Raw genomic sequence first — 24250 nt, forward strand, 5'->3', positions numbered from 1 at the left:
TTGAACCCAAAAATATCAATGATGCTTTAAAGGATGAAAACTGGATTTTGGCAATGCAAGAGGAACTTAATCAATTTGAGAGAAATGAAGTTTGGACACTTGTTAATAGACCTCAAAATCAACCTATCATTGGCACAAAGTGGATTTTTAGAAATAAGTTGGATGATAAAGGTGTTGTTGTAAGAAATAAAGCCAGATTAGTTGCTAAAGGATATGCACAAGAAGAAGGAATTGATTTTGATGAAACATTTACTCCCGTAGCTAGATTAGAATCTATTAGAATGCTTCTTGCTTTTGCATGCTTTAAAGGCTTCACATTGTTTCAAATGGATGTTAAAAGTGCTTTTTTAAATGGTTTTATTGATCAAGAAGTATATGTGGATCAACCCCCCGGTTTTGAAAATACAAAATTTCCAAGTCATGTGTTTAAACTATCTAAAGCTTTATATGGTCTAAAACAGGCTCCAAGAGCTTGGTATGAAAGACTAAGTGGTTTTTTGATTGAAAATGGTTTCAAAAGGGGTGTTGTGGACACCACACTTTTTACTAAGCAAGTGTTGAATGACCTTCTTATTGTGCAAGTATATGTTGATGATATTATTTTTGGTGCTACTAATGAATATCTATGTAAGGAGTTTTCCACCACTATGCAAAGTGAATTTGAAATGAGTATGATGGGAGAATTAAATTTCTTCCTTGGACTTCAAATACATCAAGCTCTTGAGGGAATTTTTATAAATCAAGCAAAATATACCAAGGAATTGCTGAAAAGGTTTGGCATGGAGGACTCAAAGCAAGTTGGAACTCCAATGTGCACTTCTACAAAGCTTGACAAAGATGAAGAAGGTAATCATGTGGATGAAAAGCATTATAGAGGTATGATCGGAAGCCTACTCTATTTTGTGAGAACCCTTAAAAATATATATATAAATATCATCTTGTATTTCGTTTGCATTTATTTTAGTTGCTTACCTTGAGATTTGAAATATTTCATATAATGAATAAGTGGTTAATTAAATGCTTAATTGAATTCTTATCAAAATTGAGAATTTAAAAATATCCTGATAACGGTGTAAGGGGAATGGAGTATATATAAGTCATAATTAATATTGGATTGAGAAAGTTCATTAGATTGAATGAGTATACAAGTTAATTTTGAAGACAGGTATGTTTTATGGTTTGAAAATGATTAAGATAATAAGTTGATATAAAAGGGATAAATGAATATTATGAATGTTAAATTTATATATAAGGCCAAACTTGATTTTAATAGTTTAAATAATAAAGGAAGTATGATAAGTGATCACTTACAAATTATTAATTTGCTCAAGAAGTAGGCTATCCTGTTTAAATGTCCCGTTTCTTCAGGAGAATGAATTTTGTCTTTGAATAAATATGTAAACACAATTTTAAAATCGCAAACACGTTAAATGTGCAAAATATTGAGTATTCTCAAATTGGACTACGTGAATATATTTTATTCTATGTACTAAACTTATTAGTTTTGCTACTTTAAATTCATATTTCAATGGTAAACTATTTCTTTGACCTAACAATTAATCTCTCTGAACTCTAGTATTGTAATTAATTGTTTTGAAATAAAGTATAAAGATAATGTTTATGTAATAAATAATATAATTGTAACCAATATTGAATTATTCAGTTTTTTTATACTAAAAGTAATAATTCTTGAGCGATATTAAGTTTACTCTCTAAAAATAAATTCCTTAATTTGCAATAGCTAACTTTATTACGAATAAGATTAAGGGTATACAGAAACCTTAGTATTAAGATGCAATCGATAAATTTTGGACAAGAACGATATAAGTATCCTAGATATACTTAGGACGTAAGACTTACGATAATTAAGGTCTTGTAGGACCAGTGTATAATTCGACGTTTAAATCACACTTGGGGATAATTTTTGGACTTTAGTTAGAGCCAAGGACTTAAGGGGATATTAGGAGGAGATGTGAAAAGACCAAAATGCCCTTCACAAACCACCAAATCCCCACTACACCACAACCATCATATTTCCATGCCGAACCAAACAAGACCTCGGACAGCAGCCTAGCACCGCCCCATACCACCAATCGAAATCCATTACCAACTCCACACTCAATCGATTCCACCCTCAAAAAACCACGGCACTCCTCATTTCCTTTCCACTTCACATCTCAAGCCACAACTGCAATTCACTCTGCCTTGCTAGTGTCGACAAACCGAGAGAGCGTGAGAGAGGCCGAGCTGCATTCTGCAGCCGAGAGGAAGAAAAGAAACCGCAGGATTGAATGTTTTTGGTTCTGTCCGTCAGTCGGAGTGAAACCAGGGAGAGCAAGTGGAAGTCGGAGGAGCTGCTGATCATCACCATTTTCGTTCACTTCAGACCACCATTTCCAGCTGCAAATCGAACCAGGACCAACCAGTGTTCGTGAGAGCCGAGAGGGAGCAGAAATTTTCCAGAATTTTTGCGTGAAAGCTTAGCTTGCTGTGAGGTAAATTTCTGGATCGTTTAAGGACTGATCAGAGGTAGCTTGAGCTACCTAGAGGCATGCATGTACTATGGTACAATCGGATGAATGAGATTAAGCCATTAGAAAATTTCTGTTTTGAATGTTGATGTTTCTGCTGAGAAGTTGAGCCGATAATGCAGTTTTATTTTCATTTTTCTGGGACATCTGAACACCTAAGTGACTTTAGCTGAATGAAAACTTGAAGTCTAATACCATGCATGTTGATTTGTGCATTCGGATGATGTGGTATAGTATACAAAAATTCTGTTTTGGGGCTAAACATCTGCCGAGTAGCTATTTTAGAAATGTAGCATTATTTCTGATTTCCTGCGACAATTTGAGTTTGATTTAGTGTTTAACTAATTAATTACAATAAGGATAAGTCAGCTAGGGACATGCATGTTGATGTTAGGCACTCGAATGGGAATTTTAAGAACAGAATTTCTGTTGTGCGCAAGAAATTTAGACTTGCCGTGAGCTTAAACCAGAAACGCAGCTGTAATTTTGGTTAATTGATACACCAGAGCTTGCGAATATGATTAGCTCACTAATAAGAAGGTAATTAAGTCTTGCATGAGGCTAAGTAGCTCGGCTAACCAAGGAAATAAAATGAGAACAGAAAATCTATGCATGCAACTTCATCCATGACTAATTGAACAGAATTTCTGGTTTTCTTGGATGATTAGGGCTGTGTTTGAATCCGATTTTGAACTAGAAATATTGATTAGCAAGTTAAATATTTGCATGTTAATTTTAAGCACCTAATACCATGAATTAACCGAGGGAAAAGTTGGATTTATGACCAATCTAATTGCTGGAAATCTATTGAGTTGGCCGAGAGTTTGTCTTAGTAATGTAGCTTCATTTGATTCAATTTCGTTGTTTTGAGTTTGCAACCATGAATAACTAGTTAATAACATGATAATTGAGCTTTGCATGTGGTTAATTGGTGGGTTTAGATCAGAAAAATAAAACGAAACTGAATCTGCTACATGCATGTTTCATCCGAGACTTGTTGGATGTTTCTGGAAATTTTTAGATGATTTTGTGTTGATGATTGAAGTTGTTTTCTGAACTAGATATGTTAATCAGTTAGTTAAGTAGTTGCATGTTAAATTTGAGACCATAATACTCTGTTTTAGCCAAGGAAAAAGTTGTGATAAGGACATACAATTGCTGGAAAATTTTTGTGAACTACCATGAGTTTAAACCTGGAAATTTCAAGGATTATAACAGTTGTTTAAACTTAATTTCGAGTTGGAAATGTTAACGGACTAGCCAAGTAATTGCATGATGAAGTTGGGAGTATAATGGCATGTCTTAGCCAAAGAAATATTGAATTCATGAACAACTTAGTGCTGGAAATTTGAATGACTAAAAGATCGACCCAAATGTTGGAAAATAAATGCTGGAAATTTGTTTTGTGGTATCCGAAGGTTGAATCGGAGTTTTAGCTCGGTTGTGAAATTATTCCTTGAAACACAATGATTGGAAATGCCTGGAATATGTTGTTTTAAAGTTTTATAAGACATGCAGAGGTGAAACACTCGAATTGTGGGTGAATTGCCAATTGATAGTTGTCATATATAGCTGATGACAGATTAGTATATATATGAATTCTTGGCTGAACCATTTGCTGGAATTAAGTGTTATCTGCCTTGGTATATACTGGTATGAATGTCATATTTAAATGTACGGATGGTTTGAATAAAAGTCCTATGGTTTTAAAAGAGAAAAAGGAGTTTTTCACAAGTGAACAAGAATTTCCAGATTTCCGGATTTCACTGACCAGTCTAGGCAAAATGCTTATATCTTGGTGTAGGAAAATCCGATTAAGGCGCCGTCAGTGGCATTTGAAACTATAATCATAGGCCTTTGTCCTGTAGAAATTTCGTATTTTTCCTCCATGTGTACTGCTGTCTGTGAACCCTCCAAGTAGAATGTTTTGTATGAACGTCCTGTTTCTTCGTGAAACTAAATTTGGATTTGGATTGAGATTTTAGCTTACTTGTGTTTTAAATTTTTGATTGAATTGTGGTTGGAAGTAATTGATGTTGTCAAGGGCTAATGATTGATGAAGCCCTTGGCCATTTGAATGACTTTATAAGTACTACTGGGTGATGAAAGTTAAATTGCTGGAATGTCTTGGAGGCCTCACGTTTATTTTTATTTGTATGATGGGTTTGCTGAAACCAAGTGCTAATGAGTGATGAAGCTTTGGTTGATCATTTTATTCTATTCAGTAATGCAATTGTTGAAAGCTAGGGCTAATGATTGACGAAACTCTAGTAATTTGCTATGTGATTTTTGCCATATCTTGATCCATATTATGATTTCGAATCGGAATCGGAGCTGTGGAAGTTGTATCGCCCTTGCGAACTCGAGTAGCTGCGATCAAAATTAATCAAAATATTTTTCAGCTAATATTATATCATAAAACTCCATATCTAGTGTTTTGCCTAAAACTTTCCAACTCGATAATTTCCTTTAGCTCAATCTAGCCCTGATAGCTATAGTAAATAAGTTCTATAGCTTTTGAAAACTCTAAGTCTTATCTTAATTCCTTTTCTTTCCTTAAGCTTTGCACTTGGATAGTTAACTATAGGAAAAGTTCCAAAATACGAGTTTTACTAATCTTAGTGAAAAGCTTGGGAAACTTGCTCGGCAAGAAACCCTATTTTAGGAAAAATAGTTTTAGTAATAATTTTTGCAAAAGCCGTAACTTTAAAGAAATGTTCAAAGTAACTTTCTAACATTCATATTAAAAGGTTTGTCGACTTATTTCAAGAAAATAAAACTACTTACCCTTTTATAAGGAAAAGTATCTTAAGGAAAACTATAATAAACATTTCTTCTACTTTCGTCAAGATTCAACCTACGGAAACTCTTGATTCTTCTAAGGAAAAGTAGACTAGTAGTATATTAAATATACCTCGATGTCTATAAGCTTAAAAGCTGAGTAGAAACTTATAGTTTCAAAATTTGGTTTTTAGGATATTGCGAGGACCCGGAATTCGATTCCCAACTCGATATCTGAACTCCACTCTTGGTGAGTGTCCCTGCCTGTTCTTTCCTACTTGAATTAAGTGCTTTCTTGACTCGATATGTGATAGATTGCAAAATGAGTTTTGATCCATCGAAGTGAGCAGTGTGTACTTAATCGCACTAGCCGTTCGAGTGGTGACTTGCGTGAATCATTTTTCTCATAAGTCATTGAGTCTAAATGTAGTTACGTCGTTGGGTGAATCCCTCGGCACCTGAATCGAACTACAATAATGTCTGAATCCAAATGTAGTTACGTCGTTGGGTGAATCCCTCGGCACCTGAATCGAACTACAATAATGTCTGAATCCAAATGTAGTTACGTCGTTGGGTGAATCCCTCGGCACCTGAATCGAACTACAATAAAGTCGTTGGGTGAATCCTTCGACAAATTTTATTACGGGTATATCTCGAGTATACTGCGTCGGTAGACGAAGTGCGGGCCCGAAGCGGAGGTATGAATGGTGACGGGTTAGGATTAAAATGAGTGGATCTACATGGATTATAGGTAGTGAGAGTTGACGGAGGGTCGACTACGATAAATGGCGATCAAGCGGGGAAAATGGCTCCTGAGAGCCCCTGTATCCTACCTTGTGCTGTTATACGCTTTCCTAACTGTTCAATTTGGTTAAATTATTACCCACTGTTTGATTTAAGTGACTGCATGTTTTGGGGCACCACTGAGCTTTAGCTCACCCCACGTTTATTGTTTTCCTTAACAGGTTCTGGAAGTTGAAAGCTGGAATACTTGCTTATATTTCCCTTCTTGAATGTACTGAATACTATGACTTATGTTGTGGGCTGTATTGTGTTTGATTCGGATAATGTACTTTTTATTTTGGATTGCCACTTGAAGCTGGAAAATGTGTAAACCCTAGTTCGATATTTGGTTGTATAGTTTTATATGTATTTGGGATTGTGCGATCCTATTCCTTGGTTGTAATGCGTGAGAAGTTTAAGAGCAGTAGGTTGGAAATTTTAATTACTGTTATCTGTGTAGTTAGTGTGGTTTCGTGATGAGACTATTCGAGGAAATTGTTTTGTAATAGATTAGATTTTTTATTCGAAAGGATTTGGGTTAGAATGCTTGCGTGAATCCTGGCGAGAGCTGGGCAGACGGCCCGCCAACCCTTTGGTTCGCCTCAGGGGGAAGTGGGGTCGCCACATATTTAACCGCAAGTAGACCTGATATTATGTTTGCTGTTTGCTTGTGTGCTAGATTTCAATCTTGTCCAAAAGAATCACATTTGAATGCTGTAAAAAGGATTTTTAGGTATTTGAAAGGTACATTAGACTATGGTCTTTGGTATGCTAGATCTAATGAGTTTGCACTATATGGTTATTCGGATGCTGATTTTGGAGGTTGTCGTGTGGATAGAAAGAGTACTAGTGGAACTTGTCATTTTCTTGGAAATTGTTTAGTCTCTTGGTTTAGCAAGAAACAATGTGCAATCTCTTTGTCTACAACCGAAGCGGAATATATTGCCGCTAGTGCATGTTGTGCTCAACTTTTATGGATGAAGCACACCTTGAATGATTTTGGATTGTTGTATGACTGCATGCCTGTATTCTGTGATAATACTAGTGCTATAAATTTGACCAAAAATCCTATTCATCATTCTAGGACAAAGCACATAGATATTAAGCATCACTTTATTCGTGATCTTGTTCAAAAAGGTGAAATATGTGTAAATTATGTTTGTTCTAAAGCTTTGCAAAAGCTTTGCCATTAGATCAGCTCATTCATCTAAGATCAAAATTAGGAATAATCGAAAAATTATCTTAATTTTTGGGTCTTCGGACGTCCGAAATAAGATGAACGGACGTCCGATGATGTTCTTCAGCCATTTTCCAGATTGCGCCTGTTCGGACGCAGCTGTCGGACGCACAACGTCGTTCGGCCGTCCGACAGTGCAACGGATCAATTTTTTAAAAAACCTTCTTTCTCATTTGCTTCAGACTCTTCCTATTCTATTTCCTCTCGGACGAAAACTCTCTCTTCCCTCACTCTCAAATTCGTACCATTTTGAAGCTCTCATTCTCAAATTGACTCAAACAAAACTTTTTCTGACTGATTGCGATTCATTTCTCCTGATCATTTCCCCGAATCGCATAACATTTCACAAATTCCCAAATTTCCTTCAAAACCCTACTTTCTCATAACCGCTCTGCCAAATCTTGTTTAAGGCCTTTTTATCCCAAAATTTCTGTGCAAATCACTTCCCTACCACTGTGTGCACCATTTGCATTCTTCATTCCACACATTTCACACAATGGTGAATCTGAGAGGAGGAAAGGTTACTGCCGGACGCAAGCATCCACTCAGGGATGAGGATGAGGATCTTCCTACGGTCAAACGTTCATCCAAACGCTTCAAGAGAGGAGCCATAAAGGGTCAAATGTCACGGCCTACTCCACAACCCACCTCTCAGCCTGAATCTGGACAGGGAACCTCTGCTCAACCGCCTCCAAAATCAGCCCCACCCCCTACATTCTTTGATGATACAGCAAGAGACAAACACTCCTTGATATCCCAGAAAGGTGTCATCCCTCAACGTACTGTAAACCCTTCTGAATTTCGTCTCATAGGTTTAGAAACCATTCTGAAGTTGTTTGCTTTTCAGAAATGGTCGCATATCATTTCTATGCCAAATGTTTACTATCCTGAAATGCTGCATCAATTTTTTGCTAATCTTAGGAAAGGCTCTGACCAAACTGAAATCTTTTCCAGGGTTAATGGGGTAGACTTAATCTTTGACTCTGAAATTGTGAATTCCATTTTAAATACTACCATTGAACGTGGGTGCAAGGATAAAATTGCAAATTTCTTTTCCTATGAAGAGCACCCTAATGCTGATAATCATTTTGATGGGGCTAAAATGTTGACCTATTTTAAAAGAAGTTTTTCCTCCCCTGCTGATGCTAAACTGAATGATCTTGCCCCTGTGAATTTAATTGCTTTTTCTATCATTTCAAACCTGCTTGTGCCCACTGATGGCCATAGAACTGATGCAAACAAAATGGAGTTGTACCTCTTTTATTGTTTTCGAGAAAAAATTCGGATTGATTTTGGTTTTGTCATGTGCAAGTTTTTACTTCGCTATACCACTGACTCTCGCAGAAAACTATCCTATGGAAAGTTTCTTCAAAAGATTTTTGAGTTTTTCAAAGTTCCAATTTTAGGTGTTTGTCCCAAAGAAGCATCTTCTTATGCCTTTACCAAAGGATACTTTGAAAGGAAAAATCTTGTTTTTAAAGATAATATGTGGTCTTATAAAGAGGCATCGTCCAGTGAACATAGGTCTAAGGCTGCACATGATCCTTCATCTATTCCACTCACTCCCATTCATCCTAGGAAATCTGCCACTAAGGCATCTTCCTCCTCCAATGATGGAGTGATTGAGTTTCTTCATGAACTCAAATAGCATGTTCTTCTTCTAGAACATGGCCTAATGCTCACCATGTCCTCTGAGCAACAAACTGCCTTTCTAGACAAAAAGAACCTTCTCTTTCCCCCACCTGTGGTTGAGGAAGTGTCCCATGACAAAGAGCCACACCCCACTGATCCAAGCTCATCAATTCCAGACCCTGGTTCATCAACTCCTGTGACTCCTCATGGTCCTTCCACAACAGATAAAGGCAAGGAACCAGTTGAAGTGGATGCTGAAGCTGATGAAGAAACTGAAGAGGAGGACCTCTCCCAATATCAGCTCTCTCGAAGAACTCCTGGATCCACATAGTTCACTACTTAGGACATTTGCATTCTGTTTGTCTATTTTATGTGTTTGTAATGGTCAACATTTGTAACCTTCTTTTAATGTTTCTCTTGTTGGTACTGTATGTTTATGTTAAGTATTTTGAATGATGACTGTGTTTATGGATGTTTAAGTATTTTGGTGCAATGAATTTGGTTTTCATTGATGAATGGGTTTGTGGATGTGTTGATGTGATTGGTTGCCCTTTTGTGATGACAAAAAGGGGGAAAGGACTGGATTGATTGATGATTGATGATTGGTGATGTTGGATATGTTGGATTGATTGTTTAAATTTGGATTGGCTGATATGCTTAATTGTCATATTTTTGGAATTGTTTAACTCGGATGGGCAGCCAAGTGAGGGGGAGCTTTTTCAAAATTTTCAAAATTTTATGATTCACTAAATAAGGGGGAGTTCGTGAGAAAGGGGGAGCTTATAATGCAATCATCAAATTTCATTTCAAACTTTTGTTTTGTCATCATCAAAAAGGGGGAGAATGTTATTCTTGGTTTTGATGATCACAAAAGTTCGTTGAAATGTTTATACAGACCAAGAAAGTGAACACTTTGATCAGGCCTGATGGAACAAAGTAAGCATATGTTCGATTAACTCCAGACTACGATGCTTTGGATGTGGCAAACAAGATTGGAATAATATAAACAAATTTAGTCATTGTTTTGTTCCGATCAAAGATACTGTCTTTTAAGTATGACAATTTTGTTAGTCTTGGTTCCTTGAAATGTTTTATCTAACTTTCTTCAAATATAAGTGTTGTTGCCTATCAAAGAATCAGGTACGAATATGTCGTGAGCAAAAACAGGACACTCATGTTGGACGGCCGAAAGGAATCTGTCGGACGTCCGAAGGGATGAAGAACATTAGGAAGGAGTTTCTGTCGGACGCACATCGATCGTGTCGGACGTCCTAAAAATTCCACAAAGCTTTGATGACTCTCTGCCAAGACACTGTCGGACGCTCGCAAGGAAGCATCGGACGTCCTGAAGGATCGGACGCATGCTTCGGACGAACATCAAGATCATCGGACGTCCTAAAAATTCCTCGAAGATTTGATAACTCTCTGGACGACGTTCGGACACTGAAGCTCGGACGATAAAATTCCATCGGACGTCCGAACTTCAATTTGGCTGTTTTTCGGACGATTGGTTCGGACGATAATTTGATCGTCGGACGTCCGAAAGCCCCAACGGCTAGCTGACTCTTCATCTGCCTTCTATCCGTTGGAAGCTTTAATGAAGCCCATTTCTGTTCCCCTTTAAAAACAAACTGTTCTGAACGAAGTAAGAACTTTTGCACACTTGGTCTACAAGATCTCAAGAGATATTTTAGCTAGAAAATAGTCTCCAAAATTAGATTTGTTCTCTAAGTGGTGTGAACTTCTGGTGAGCTTTTCTCTTGTGGTTGAAAGTTTCATTAGTGTAGCTTCGTTGAGGGTTATCTGAGTGTTTGTAAAACTTCTTCGCTTGACTAAGTGAGGCTTAGGGTAAGGAGGAAGTGCTCCCTCCATTGTACATCTAGTTGATCATATTTCATCAAAGAGAAGTTGCTCAACCTTGTGATTGGTCTTCAAGTTTGAGGAAAGCTTGGTAGACAATTGGTTTGATTTCCTATTATACTTTTTGTTTAATAAAATTCTCATTACTTATATAAACTTGTTTTTCTGATCAATATTGCTATTGTCTTCTAATCTACTTGGTTGATCTTTACTAGAAAAGAAGGTAAATTTTTATTAAAGAAAAAGTGCATAAATTTGATTAAGATTTTAATCAACCCAATTCACCCCCCCTCTTGGTTGTCTTTGGGACTTACATAAGGGTAGTTTGAAAATGTAAGAATGTTTGAAGTGCAATTGAAAAGTATCCAAATGTCTCTTCTAAAACTTATCCAAAATGATAAAACATTTTAAAATATCAATTGGACCCTTCATCTCTCGAATCTATATATGTTCGTGAAAGATCCCTCAAGCAATGCTTCTGATTTCTCCCTCAACTTAAGCTCAACCTGAATTATCAAGTCAAATTTATCCATCAATCACTTTACGTCCAATCTAATCTAAAATAATTTTATTTTTTACTAACTATTTATACAATTTGGTAGGTATAATACGACTTAATCACATGTTTCTTACAGAGATAATAATACCCAAAAATGATAGATAGATAAGAAACTTAAGTGGTTTTTTTCAAAGTTTTGTAGAAACTACTCAGATTTGGTGTTTTTTGCTAGGGGCATTTCTTTATAATCTCATAAATAAGTTCAAATCTACATAATTGTTAAAGATCTGAATTGAAACTATTTTGATTATAAAAAATTGGTGCAAATAATATTTTCTAAATTTGAAATTGTAGAAAATGGTAAGTAAAATCAGAAGAAATTCCTCATATGAATTCGAATTACAAACTATAGGTAGAAACTGTTTAATGATATTTTTCAATGTTTACTTGTATAAGTATCTAATATAACATCTCTACTTGATTGACTCATTTGAACTATGGATAATAGTTGCTTCAATCAAATCAAGAAATATTATTTATCATTGTACAACATACAATTATGAGTAAATGAATTAATACAATGCAATCAAAATGGTTATGTAGCTAAAGCATTTAAACTCATCAAGTTCCACTACAAATTCTTTTACATAGCATAAAAAAACAAATTTTTTGTATTTGAAACTATATAAATAGTATAATACAAGAACGAGATCATAACATGGAAAGCAAATAGAGTGCAAATGACATCTTAGTACTATGTAGCATGATTAATTTTCTTTTTTAGTTTCAATGAAGTACAAAATTCTAAGTTAATAAATTTTACAATCATAAAATTCCCAATTAAAATAAACACAAGCTGAATTCCAAATCATATTACATGAAAAAATAACTACTTGAACCATAACTGTTGGAATGTAGTCAACAGATCCCTGGAGTCAAAAATAATAGTAGGAAGTTCATGAGAAATAAGCTTATTTGACTTAAATAAAGAGATAATACCTTGGCTAAGGAGGAGAAGATGATAAAATTGCTTTTCTGATTATTTTATAAAGTGACAACATTATCTCAAATTGTACTTTGACCAGAGACAGAATCTCTGGGATCTACTAAGAAAAACAATACAATTAGTCAGTTTTTGGAATTAGAAGTATCAAAAGGCAAACTATATGGAGTTCTTGAATAAACCAATCATTAGAAAAAAAACTACAATCGAAGAAGACAAAACCAAAGAACTCACCTCAATTTAAAGGAAAAGCTATGCATTCCACCAAATATTTAATAGCCATAATAAAATCAAAGAGGTGAAACCGAAAAAGAAGAAAGGGTATCGGCTAAACATAGGGACATAAATATGATAATAATTGTTCAGATAATAATTAAGTTAATTAATTGTAATTAAAATCTAATTATGTAAACATCCAATTAATTCTTTAACGGATGAGAAAGGTTTCAGGAAATTGGAAGGCTTGGATGTTAGTATAATAAATGATTAAAAGGACTTTTATGTAATTTTATCAAAATACAAGCTTTATTCAGTTATATTTGATACTCAACTTGGCATCAAACATTGTAACATACCAAATATGCCCCTAACCTTAAATGTCTGAAAGGTTATATAAGTAATTATAGTGAAATTAAAGCTATAATGACTTGTACTCAATGTTCCAATTACTCTTCAAACACTCTCACATTCCCAAAATAGCCTCACCCCTACGGTTGAAATCTAGTTCTAAACTCGTTCTTATATAATATAAGGACATAAACAAGGAAATAAATTAACATAAATTTATTAATAGGTGGAATGAATTAAAATTATCATTGCACAAATTAAAATGATACAATTTGACTATAATTTTTTTAAAATAAGAATGAAAATAAAAAATTCAAATAATTAAATGCAAATAAATCTATTCATTATTTTCAGAGAAATAAATACATATTTTTATATTTTAATAAAAATTCATATTTTTTGCAATTGAGATTTTAAATCCAAGGAATTTTTGTAATGAATTTGACGAAGATAAATTTATCTATTAGGAATAAATTATAAGTTAATTGAAATATTTTTTGAATTTAGTTACAATAAAATAGAATACGTTAACCGAACACTTAAAAATTTATCTGTAGTTGAGGGTGCTTATTGTAGTCAGAACTCGTTGGATTATAATTAAATTCAAATAAAATTTTTTTGTAAATGAGGTCATTTGTTTTATTAATAAGTGAAATGAATAGTAACACAATTTTGTTGATGTGATTGGTATTAATAATAAGACAAATGGAAAGATTTTTGACATTTAGTCACTTGTATAGAAACATTAAAAATTAGCACAAGTATCCAACGAAAGAGGAAACAAATCACCAAAGTCAACCATCAATCGTAAGGTATGCCAAGAAGTAAACCATCAAACTATACATATAAATGCATACATAGATCAATTTTATTGCCAAAGTAAATCACCAATACTAACAGCAAGCTACTAATCAAATGTATCAGGTTTTCCAGAAGTCAAACAATCTCACATATAAATACATACATAGATCAATGTGTGAGAACCCGGAAATTATTTTAAATTTTCTCCTATTTTTGAAAAATTAATTTATATTTCCTTTTAATTTTATTTTACTTGCTTATTTGCTTATAAGAGAGTTAAGATTTTTAACCATTTTTCTGGTATAAGTTAGTACATATTAACTTCGTAGTGCATTATGGAAGTAAGACCCACTAGTGAGGTGTGTGAGATAAATTTTTGAATATTAGAAGGAGTTTTTTGCAAAGGGATATTATTTTAAAAAGTATTATAGGATAATTAGAGGTTGGCTAGATATTTTAGCATTTGGAAGACCATTAGATGAGGATTAACCATTGGGAGACATTTGTCACAAAAGCCATAGAGTTTGGACTTTGACTAAGACCATTGTTAACCTTTGATAAAAACAAAATTTGATAAAAAGCACTTCACTTTCTTCACCTTCTTGGCCGAGCTTCTCACTCCCAAAAATAAGAAGAAAAAAACTCAACTTTGTTCCTCCATTTCTTGCTTCAAATCCTCCCCAAACTTTGGTTGATTCTTTGAACTTTGCTTGAGCTTGGAAAGAAGTCTTGTTTTGAGGCAACTCTTGGAGGAAACTTGGACTTGTTGTTTGGTTGAAATTGCTAGGAGAGGTATTGGCTTGACATCTTCTCTTTTCTTCAAGTTTCTAGTAGATTTGTAGCTAGAAAGATAGGATCTTTGATGGGTTGTTGACTGGTTTCTTTGAAACCTTGATTTAGGTAGATGACTTGAGAAAAATTTCTGTTTTGAAAGCTTCTTGCTGGCCGAAACTTTTGAGTGCTGTTAACCCTTATTTTTCAAAACCTTTGGGGGAAATCTTGCTCCACAAACTTTGTTAGACATTAAACTTTGATTGTGAGTTGGATTTAAACCAAAAATCATGAGCTTAAGTGGAAAGGTTGAGTCAAGTGTTGTTGAAAATTTTTATCGCAGGAGACTCTAACTAGTTTTGGGAAATTTGTTATATCTTAGTGTAGAAAAATCCGAATTGAGTTCTGTTTATTGTATTTGAAACTAAACTCATAGTCTTTTAACCGTATAAAATTCATGGTTTGGTTCACTTGCTATAAATACCAGCAAAATTTTCAAGTGGGATGAAAATCCAAGATTGTCCTGTTTTCGCACTCAGTTGAGTAATGAATTGAGAATAAGATTTGACTAAGTTATGGGCTGAATTTTATGAAAGTGTCTGCTAGAGAGTTGCAGACCTTTGAGTCTATTTTCTAAAAATATGAGATTCATGATTTTTGGACTTACGAAACCTGAGTTATGACTTTTCAAAAAGCATTACAAAAAATTGGGATTTTTCTTATGAAATGACAAACAAAACTTGGAACTTGGAAGCGTCTTGGAAACAATTTTTTGTTTTTAAACCTAATTTTCTCGATTACTCGAACTCCATTGCCAACTTAGATCATAGATTTATTATGTATATGAGTTTTCTTTTGACTTGAATAAGAAAACTTGACGTTTTGGATCAAGAACTAGAGGTTGCAATCTTGAAAGTTATTAGTTTTTTTTAAATGTGTTTTTAGTGATGAACTCTCATGATTCACTCAAGCACCAAATATGATCTCAAGAGTCATTTTAAAAGTGAAATGAGGAGTTTTTCTTGAACCTTGGTTGCTGGAAATTTTGGATGGTTTTGGCTGAATTTTGGATTGGAATTTGTCTCGTTTCCTCTAACTTTAAAGTGAAATTTTGCTCAACATAGCTTGCTGATCAATTGCCCCCCAATATGCTTTTAAAAGGAGCAACAAGTTTGAATTAAAACGGGTGAAAAGTGGAGCGTCATGCCAAGAGTTTTGTGAGAAAATTTCATTTGCTTAATGTTCAAAACTTAGAGGATTTGTTGGTGTCTTTGCTAAGAAATGAATGGTGCTTTGGTGAAATTTTGACTTCATAAGTTTTAGTAAACTTGAACGCTTATTTATATATATATATATCAAAACTTGGGCAAAAGATTTGGAATTAAGGAAGTGAAAGTGGTTTTCCCTCCCACGTGTGTATTGTTAAACTCTTGAGCGGTTTGGCTAACTTTTAAATCGAAAACTCTTGCCACGCTTTGTGTGACAACCCCACCACTCCCTAGGACGAACCTTAGGGTATCAGCGGACTGCCGGCCCAGCTCTCGCCGGGGCTCAGTCGATCAAAGTACTAATAACTCAAATGAAGCGGATGAGATCTCTTTTATTCACGGGAGTGTAACCCCACTTAAACATAAACACGACACCAACAATCTAAAAGCTTAGCATACACATAATTAAATGTCAACTTATCACTCCACACATAACTTACATAACATAAGTCGAACTTATAGATTCAAGCTTACAGAAGTCAAAAGTAAGGTCTCCTTGAACAAAAGGTTACAATCTCAAAATACAAGTTCAAAACAAAATAAAGCTAAGAAAGCTCTTGATCAATCCATCCCCGATTTGTTAAGGAAAACAAAGGGAATGGGATGAGCTAAAGTCCAGTGAGGTTCCAAGTAAAACGAGTAAACACATAGTCACATAAGGTCACAAAATAATTAAATAAACACCGTACAGTAGAATAACAGTTTAATCACAGTTTAATTCAAGGATACGGGTGGCTTTCAAAAGCCAAAAATCCATTTGAGCTTGATCATAATTGCCTCCAGTTGACACTCCGTCAACACTTGTATGCACAGTATATAGGGTCCGTAGAACACCACTTTCATCAATCTCCGTCCACCAATCAACCTCCTACCGGGCCCGCACGCCATAAACAGTAGTTTGGTAATACTCGAGTATACCAGGAATCCAAAATTCCAAAGAAATAGGATCAAGTCGAGGATTTTACCACTGGTGGTGTTGGGCAACACAACAAGCAAGCACAATGGCTATACTTCACCAGGGACCTCCAAACATCAGTCCCCAAGGTTTATCGGCCTTCTCAACCAAGCCCTTGCTGGCTCGATACAACTGACTCACCTAAGAGGTTGGGTACCCAAACAGTAGCAGTAGTTGATGGGATATCACCCAAACAACTTAAACACAGTCATATATAGAGAAATCACATCTCATAATAACAGTATACAGAGCCTCATTGGAAAACAAGTGAGGTCGAGTGCGATAAAGTACACGCTCGCCTCCATTTCATCAAAACAGTATTTGGCTCTAACAATCATAAATCAAGTATTTCAAATATTCAGATAACAGGTAGCAGGTAGTGGAACACTCACCTGTCAAGCAAAAGTAGTAATCAATGTCAAACGTCTCAGTTACGGTCACCTTCGTTTCCCCAAACCTAGAGCAAAGAGCGAAATTGTTAACAATTAGATTCGTTCCTCACTAAATTATAGGTTCATAAGAAACCAAGTGAGTAGTCTAGGCTACTTAATCTAGCATGCAATGAGGTCCATACCATGGTCAAATTTCATAAGAAAATAAGTTTAATGTGTACATGAAAGCTCGGCAAAAGAAAGGTTTCATTTAGGCTTAAGGTTCCTTTTTTCTCGGACTGAACAGTCTTGCCCGGTAGTCTCGGGAAAATGGTTATAATTCACTGTAGAAAATTCAGAATTAGGTTCCATCAGTGGCGTTAGAAACTAGGTTCACAAGGCTATATTTGTGTAGAAGAAACCATTTCCAAAATCCAAACGTAAGTGGTTCAAAATCAAGCAACCAAATGAATTTTCTGGACAGTCTCGGATGAACAGTAATAAACTGGTAGCCAACTTGCAAGACTCGTCACGAATCGATCGGGACAAACCAGAAAATGAGCTCGGTACCATTTTAAAGCTCTAAAAGTCTAATTTCAAATGCCACAAACAGCACTCAATTCTAATCATTGAGGAAAATGTTATGACCTTCACAAGATCACTGGTCAGAAAATTCGTGGACCTAGTCCAGTTTTGCCTCTTTGCTCATAACTCAAACTTTATCCAACCAAATTGGCTAATTTTTTGTAAAACATCTCCACACACATAACACAAAATATATCCCTCACATTTGTAGCCATATTAAGCACAAAAATATCCAAGCAAAACGGGGCAGCAAGTCCTTGAAATTTCGGACAGCACCTTCTCCAAATTTTCTAACTTTCATCCTTTCATGATTTCCACTTAAATCACATACCAAGTGTTATATCTCACTCAAAATGGCTTTAAAACATGTTAATACTTCATAAACAACCACGACTAAAGTGCATGCATTTCATCAAACACTTGGTAGGCATGCTTTCTAACTAATTACTTTTTTGCCTAATTCAAGAGATTACTTCAACTCACAACCCAAACAACTTATGGTTTGCCATTAACACTTGAAACACATGATTTATCACCATAAAACTACCATTTAAGGTGTACTTACCTTTCTTGTGAGTAGCTTGGACCACCAAGTCAATCCACCAAAATGAAAACCTCAAAGCTTGAATCAACCACTAGGATTGAGGAAAGTTTTCTCACAAACTCTAGATCTTTCTCTTTTGATTTGGTTGCTCTTGATTTACTAAGGGTAAAAGACAAGTTCATGGAGCTCTCTCTCACTCTCTTTTGAAGCTAGGGATTTCAGCCAACATACTAAAAAAAAAGCACCAAGTTTAGTTTAAATTGTCTTCTTAACCTTTGGTCAAACAAGTCCATGGCTAGGGTTTTGCCACATCTCTCTCTTCTTGACCACAACTTCTCTTAATCCTTTGACTAATGGTATTTATACCTTTCCAAATGTACCAATCCTAATTTAACACCTCTAATCACTCATATAAAGTCTCTTCCACTAATAAAAGAACACTTGGTAAAATGCAAGTGGTGAACTATTAGAATCCGACTCAAGATAATATTTTACTTCAAGTAAAATGGAATGAAATGTAATGCATGGAAATTATTATAATACATAGGAAATATATTGTAAGGGCATATATTAAATAGTCTAGATCTTATAATAAGGCATGTGAATAAGAAAATTGTGTTTTAAAGTGAGGGTCAAAACAAGGGATTTGTTGTAAGACATTGTAAAATATAATGCTAGGGCATATAAGATGTGGTTTAAATCTTGGTGCAAGACATGTAGTTTGGGGAAATTGTATTTTTAAAATGAGGGTTCTCACACTCTCTCCCCCTTAAAGAATTTCGCCCTCGAAATTCTCAGCTTGATTACTGAGTAGTTCAAAATATTTTCGGTGAATATCCTTTTTAACTCTCTCGAGTCCTATGAGCACATGCTTTAGTAAAAAAAATCAGCAATAAAAAGCCATATTATGTAGGAATTGAGGCTCCAAATCTTTATTTAGAACATGTCTCAATTTACAAGTTTCATACTCGTATAACCTATCAAAATATAATACTAGCTTGTTCTAAGCGAGGAATAATCCTTGTAGACACCAAATCTTTGATTTTTTAACTTTATTTGTTTAATTAATTTAATAGGTTTATTTGCTTCAATTCTAGGGTTTTTATTTTATTTTGTTCTGGTTTATTTTATTTTTTATTTTTTATTTATTTTTGTCTTCATACTAAATTTCAGAAAAACAAAAGAAAAAGAGAAAAAGGAAAAAAGAGTGGAAATGACAAGTGGGGAGGCATGCATTTGGACAAGTGTCTCTTTTATGTTTTAGACAACTAAGCACCTAAGGGGTGAGGTGTTAGGGACACTTGGTAAGTTTAAGGAATTTTTGAGGGAAAGAAAATGAAAAAGAAAAATCAAAAAAGAAAGGGATTGGGAAATGAATGGCATGGCTGGAATAAGAGGGAAAAAAAGAGAGAGCCGAAAAACAGAGGATAAGGAAAGGAAGACGGAGCCCTTAAAGCTTCAGAGAGGAAAAATGGCAGCGGCCACCATGGCTGCAATAGCCGCCCGATCGCTCCGACCAACCACCAAATCTACCTATCTTCTCCTCCGCTCTCAGCTCCTCCTCTGCTGCCTCTCAAAGCCGAAGATCCTCCCGCCCGCCTAACCCTTACCACAAACAGCAGCAGCAGCAGATCATTCCTGATCTCTTCCTTTCTCTCTCCACCTTCCGTCCACAAATGCCATCCAATTTCCCCAAACGACTCCTCCACAAAACCCCTCATTTCTCATTTTGCTTTTCCCGTTTCCAACACAAGCCTTTTCTGCCGTCACTCCCCAACGCCTCCACCACGACTCTTTCCTTTGACCACTGCCTCTGTCCGTGCCAAGCCCAAAGAACTCATCCTTGGCAACCTTTTTGATTCTCGGTGAAGAGGACGAGTACAGTTACGGTGTCGAGACTCTCATTAAATTCTTCTCCACCTGTTCTTTCTCCGTGGATGACTTGAGCAGCAACAGCAGCGAAGATTTCCAATTCAACGAGCCGCCACCACCTCACCATCCATCCATCACCACCGCCTGCAAAAATTTTCACCAAGAAAGAATTGTAAGTCATTTTTTCCTTCGAATTTCAGTTTGCCTTTCAAGCACAAATGATGAAAATCCCAACCCCAAGCACGTCTCTTATGAATCTGTTGTTGCAATTTCTTATCGGTTGTCTGCAATTTCGAGCATATACGCTCTATGTGATTGAATGGACTGTAGATTCATTCTTTTGTGTGTTTCTGATAAATTTATGAGGCTGAATACGGTTTCAATTAAACAAAAATGAGTGATTTTTCTTTTGCCCATATGTTGTTTGATAAAATGTCCGACCGAATATTATGTTTGAAAGATGACTTGCCTGCATCTTTATGTGAGGAAAATGGATAAGTCGGCAAGTTTAATTCCTTGCGTTGGAGAAATCTTGATTGTGCTTATTTCTCCTTTTGTACGAACTCAAATCAATTTGTACGTGATAAAATTTCAAGTCTGCAAAACGACAAGAAAAATATACGGCAAATATATGATATATAAATTTAGGAAAATATGTAGGTACAATCTCTGGGATTTTCTCGAACTTGTGGAGAGTTTCCCTCGATTCTTCTCTTCGAACACCAATCCAAGGGCTTCGCAGCTTGTTCTTGGATCCACCACCGATTCTTTCAAATCTTGATATGGAAGATTTGAAGAACTTGAAAATATTTGAAGGCTCAAGCCTTGATATGCGGAAGACTTGAGGAGCTTAGAGACCCAGACCTTCGTAGCTTGGGACTTCACCACTTGAGTGTATGAGATGCCTCCTGGTGTGTGCCTCCGTATCTGTGTGTCTCTGTCTGTGTGTGTCCTTGATTTGGTTGAGAGGCCCCTATTTATAGCTGTAGCAAGAAGTAGAGGTTGAAAACCTGTGTACCACTTTACTTGCAAGACGTGCAGTCATATTAGGACTGTGCCAGTCAAATATTATCTCTTCATTTTATATTTATCAATAAAGAGATAGGTAATTTCCCGATTGGCCAAGCCTGTGGGGACAAGTGACGTGGCGCCGTCTGATTGGACAGACCATTGCAGTATATAAGAGATATATATGGATCAAACGACTCTAAATATTATCTCTTTAATAAGAAATAAATATTTAAATGTCTATCCAGTAGACATGTGATATGATATGATTTGGTTGGTGGAGATATCCCTGCAATTTGAATAAATTTGGAACACCTCACCTTGACACGTGGAGAAATATAATTGGCCATTTAATAACCAAATTTTCCAAGTGTACATGACGCAATATCCAATCGGATAATAATAAGCCATAAAAATACTTTATAGGCCAATGGTAATTTTTTGGAATTAATTAAAATTCCATTGTCTACACAATGTTAGAAGAGGAAGTTTTTGTTTTGTATCGATTTTCGGAATGGCTTTGATTGCGAAGAAGAACGGAAATGGCTTCCGAGCATCGCGAGGAAGACGAAACTGGGTTGGAAAATGTTTATGAATTCACAGTTTGACCCCTGACCTTTGGTGAAATTACATTAAAGCCTGCATAACTTCCAGATCTCATTCAATTAAGTCATGATTTAAACATAGGTTGACCCCTAAACTTTATTTTTCTTTAATTTTGGCCCCAAAACTTTTTTTTAATTCTTGCAATTAAATCCCTTCTTCTTTTACCTTTTAAATGTGGGTTGTTTACATGATTTAATTGATTCAATTTCATGTTTTTTTTTATCTTTTGTGATTATTTGTTAACTAAAGTGATGCCTTGACCCTTTCTTTATTTTTTGGAGGGTAAATAAGTAAGTTCATTTCATTAGGGCTCCAACTCAAGGGAGGTACACTCCATCCCTTATTTCTTACTTTATTTGACCCTACGTGCCCTATGTGACTTTACGTGTGTAATTGCATGCCTCTTGAATTTTTTTTTTATTTATTTGTTTTATTGGCTTTAATTTTATATATTTATTTTAGTTCAATTTCGATCATTTGAAAGGCACTTGAATGCCGCAATTGTAATAGTTAGGCTATTTTATCATTTCATTTAATTCCTTCCCCCTTTTAAATTGTAGTAGGGCCTCCCCTTTTGTAATAGCTAGGGCTTATGTGTTATGTGCTTGTGCGTGCCTATATGCTCATGTGTTTAATCGCTTTTCCTAGGCTTCTGCATCTAGATAAGCATGCTTATGTGCTACGTGCTATGTGAAACTATGTGCTTTGCATGTCTATTTGCTTTAGTATTATAGCTGATTATGTGGATGGAATGCACGTTACCGTGACTAGTCCAATGCTAGTCATGGTCTTCCCCTCGAGCTCACAAGTCCAATGCTTGTAAATGAGCGTTAGTAAAGGGCTAGTCCAATGCTAGACCCAATAGGGCTGTTCCTCGCTAGTACATACTCGCATGCCCTCACTACATTTTCATGCATTTTTCTTAGTATTTTTTACATTTTTGCATGATCCTTTCCTCTTTCCCACATTCAAAGTATGATGTTTAGGATTTTTGCATTTCACTCTAGTCATTAGGGTGATTTGCCTGATTAGGTTAGGGAGTCACCCTTTTGGTAAGGGGGATGGATGAGTGTGGCTACATATAGCCTTAGCACGCTCATTCTTTTTCTAACCAAAAGGAAAAGTAAAAGTCACGATTTAGGGTCTCCCCGTACCCATCTTGTTTGCATTCCTCTAGGGTTCATGCATTTCATTCATCCACTATCACTTTGCACTCTCACTTTATATTCTATCCCTTTTTTCACATTTTTCACTTTACACAACTCTTATTTTGCACATTTTCACTCTACCACTGGCACTTTACATACTACCACTGAGCACACATGCACTTCACACTATCACTTTACATACCTCACCTTGCACCCCCATTTGCACACTCCCACTTACAAACTATTATTTTTATTATTACTTTTTTTATTTCACACAAGCTCATGTTTTCATATTGCATACATTCATTTCATTCATTTTTTCGTCATTAGCATTACTCGTGACCTCTTGGAAGGCTTATCCTTGGCTATCACAACGCATGTGATTTAGTCCGATCTAGCCTCTAAGAGATATTTGTCCCTTTCGATTCATCATTAGATTTAGGATTGCATTCATATTAGTTACATCTAAATGCGATACATCTTTTGGTTAGAAATTAGGAAAATCATGACTAAATCACGCAACTAACTTAGGCTAGGTTGAGAGGGTGCCTTTGACATTGTCTTTGCCTTCCCTCTCTTCAACCGCGACCCCCGAACCATTTTCTCTGATTTATCGTAGATTTTGAAGTCAATCTAAAAAGGTTTTTTTTTACATTTTTAAATCCACATTTTTGGGTGACTTGGTACACCCTAACTCGATACCAAGTGGCGATTCCTACACTTTTATCAAAACCTTTTTAGATTACTATTTTGGCCAAACCGTCGCATTTCAAAGTCCCATGGCCTTTTTCTTTTTCTTTTTCACACACATCACCAATTTTCAAATCATACTTCATTCACTTACTACTTTATTATACTTTTTATTATTAAAAAATGGGGCGCGACAGCTTGGCCACTCCACTGGGGACTTTCTAAGTGGGTCCGAGCACTTGATTTAGTTATTCTTATCCTTTTCTACCCCTTTCATGTATTGCATTTGGATGTTTAGGGTTGCATTTTTCCTTTTTAGGATTTTTGCATTTCGCGCTTATCAACTCAGTCCCTTACTATTGGCGTACGATTGTTTGGATGGATGGATGGTTTATTTATGTGATTCTGCGCTTTGCATTGCATTTGGGTGGGGGGATATTACCCTAGAGCCTCGCATTGGTTCTCGATCCCTCCCCTCAATAAGAAAGCACCTCATATGTGCATGCATAGTCTTATTTACCTTATTTTTTTCTTTTTCGTGGGCGTTTCCCACACCACCTTGTAGGATTAGGATTGATTTCCTTAGGTAGGCGGATGGTGTACACTGCGCCCATAGCGATGCCTAAGGGATCACTCGAGCCACCGACCGAAGGCCTTGGGAGTGATGACCCTTCGTCCTTAGGTCTGAAGGCTTGGGAGCCGAAGCCGTATCGAGTCTAGATGCATTAGTGAACCAAA

The sequence above is a fragment of the Coffea eugenioides genome, chromosome 11 (assembly GCF_003713205.1).
Source record: "Coffea eugenioides isolate CCC68of chromosome 11, Ceug_1.0, whole genome shotgun sequence".
Lineage (NCBI taxonomy): Eukaryota > Viridiplantae > Streptophyta > Magnoliopsida > Gentianales > Rubiaceae > Coffea > Coffea eugenioides.